The 2,236-nt window shown below is 45.2% G+C and overlaps 1 protein-coding gene across 1 annotated transcript in view; it reads left to right on the plus strand.

Moving 5' to 3' along the window:
* Positions 1 to 351: 351 nt before the first annotated feature.
* The window catches only part of LOC113213383 (uncharacterized), a gene marked incomplete in the record, with an annotated part of 4,129 nt that continues 2,244 nt past the window's right edge, over positions 352 to 2,236 (plus strand). The window contains 3 exon segments of the mRNA XM_052264343.1: positions 352 to 587; positions 1,817 to 1,992; positions 2,111 to 2,187.

Below are 2,236 nucleotides of genomic sequence, written 5' to 3' on the forward strand. Positions count from 1 at the left end.
CCGCCAGTCGTCGTGGTTATGCTGTACCGCACGCAGGCGTGCGTGTTGCCTACCTGCAATGCCCGTTAGGCGCTACGGCCCCCTGGGGTAGGAAAACCAAACATGCGGTAAACTATAAGTGCAGGAGCCACGTTTTCCCAAATTTCAGCATATGGACGAGGTCGGAGAAAAATTGGTCGGAAAAAAATTGGTCGGACAAAACCTAGGTCGGACAGCACTTTTTGGGATTTGGGAAAAATCGCCAGGTCTGAGAAAAATGGGTCGGACAATCTAGGTGCACCGTACCGTCCCCTTCTGTCTCCCTCCTGTGGGAACGAACTTGTCGCCCGCCCCCACCCCATCATACCATCGTCTACGTCACACGTCACAGACTCAGGCTCAGGCCAGGTTGTCTACAATCGTACTCGCATTTGAAGCGCATTCGTTAACACAGACACGGATCGTGTCGCCGACAAGCTTCTCCAGCTCTGTAATAAAAGTATCCGGTAAAACAGTAAGGCTCCTCAGCCTGACACTTGGTAAAGCAGACTACACACAAAGTGACTAACTTCGATCATCGTCAACCCCACGGGGGTGTTGCCTGAGAGGTTAGTGGTGGCGAAAAAGAGGCTCGTTTTCCGACGTACCTTTAGTTTTCTTAGGTAAAAGACGGAGCAAGGTTGTCGTCAGTGAGTCAGTTATTGTAAGATCTATCTAAACTAGGTTAGCGACCCCTCCCCCATTCCCCTTGGCACTGTATATTTATGTTAACCTATAAAACCATGCCCCAGGTAGCAAAACCAGCAAAGCTGCATCATGACTGCGATATTTGTCCAATCTAAAATACGCCTCTAATGTGCATAAAGCGCTTAAAATGCGCCTAAGCCGTCTAAAACTCCAATTATAGATTGGACATATAACGTAGTTCTGATGCAGTTCTGCTCGAGGGATATGCGGTTTACACTTGATAATTTTTTTAGAATCTATCTGTGGATGTAGATATACATAAGAAGTATATTATGTAATGTATAGTAAGTACATTATTCTATGATTCCTCATGTTTATGGAATTGTCTTGTTACTGCTTTCTTGTAGTTTGGCAAAATAAGGCACAATTAGATTTGATACATATGTGTACTGTCAATCCTCAGAAGCGCTACTGCATTAAATGCGCCTCAATGTGCATTGAAATGCACATTAAAGGTGACACAGTAGTGATGCATTAAATGGGCGTATAGTGCATTAAATGCGCAGTAAATGTGTTGTAAATGCTGTCATGCGCTTTAATAGCATCACCAAGGTGGTGTTACCTTTCAGCGCATTTAATGCGGTTGGCGCTACTGGGGATGGTTTTCCAGTTTTTCCCATAAGAACAGCCTTTCTATCCATTGGTAACCTGAAATCATACACCAAAGTAATAAAAAGACATGTATTACACTGTGTAGACAAAAAGATGATAAAAGATTCTCACTTGTGATTTTTACATTTGACTCTCTATGGGTTTCTCTGCATTTTTTAATTATGTTACTATTTACACTGGGTAACTTTCAGTTGCAAAGTAGTTTGTAGATTTTCTTACTAAATGATGTTATGTTTGAGAGAGATGTTGACTAATTTATTGAAGAGTAGCAATGAAGTCATTGAAGTGTTGAATGCACAGAGCCTAGCCTTAACTTGATGCATGGTTCACCGTTGCAACATGTTTCAATATGTTTAGGGTTGTTGGTTCGGTTATTAGATTTATGGTAAATTTGGAGATTTTATGACAAATCGGTTCTCCATATCGAGTGGCTCGTGGTCGTGGCGATGAATAGTGGTTTTCGGTCCTTCTTTTGCAGCGCAAAGGGTGCACCTTTATTCTCTCACGGCGATAGACATCATCATGGAGTGTGACATTTGCCTATCGGAGTACGACCAGGTGGGGCGCACTCCCAAGGTGGTGCCGTGCGGTCATACGGTGTGCCTGCAATGCCTCCAGCAGAGCACGAGGAAGGAATGCCCTTCGTGTCGCACGGTGAGTCACAGTTTTTGTGTGTGCGAGATTAGCGAACCTCCCTCACGCGCATTGCATGCGCAAACTGTTTCAAATTAGTTGACGAAACGTGCTGGATTTCCTTTTATTCCGGTTCCAGGTGTTTACTGCTGCTCCCGTTTGCCTCCCCAACAACTTCTCTCTGCTGCGGCTGCTGGAGCGCCAAGGCGACGCCAGGTGAGCCCCTTGCACTTGCTGCCCGGTTATGGCGGCGGCGGCCAGAGCT

Source organism: Frankliniella occidentalis, unplaced genomic scaffold (assembly GCF_000697945.3).
Source record: "Frankliniella occidentalis isolate FOCC.00 unplaced genomic scaffold, Focc_3.1 Scaffold18, whole genome shotgun sequence".
In the NCBI taxonomy this organism is placed as follows: Eukaryota; Metazoa; Arthropoda; class Insecta; order Thysanoptera; family Thripidae; genus Frankliniella; species Frankliniella occidentalis.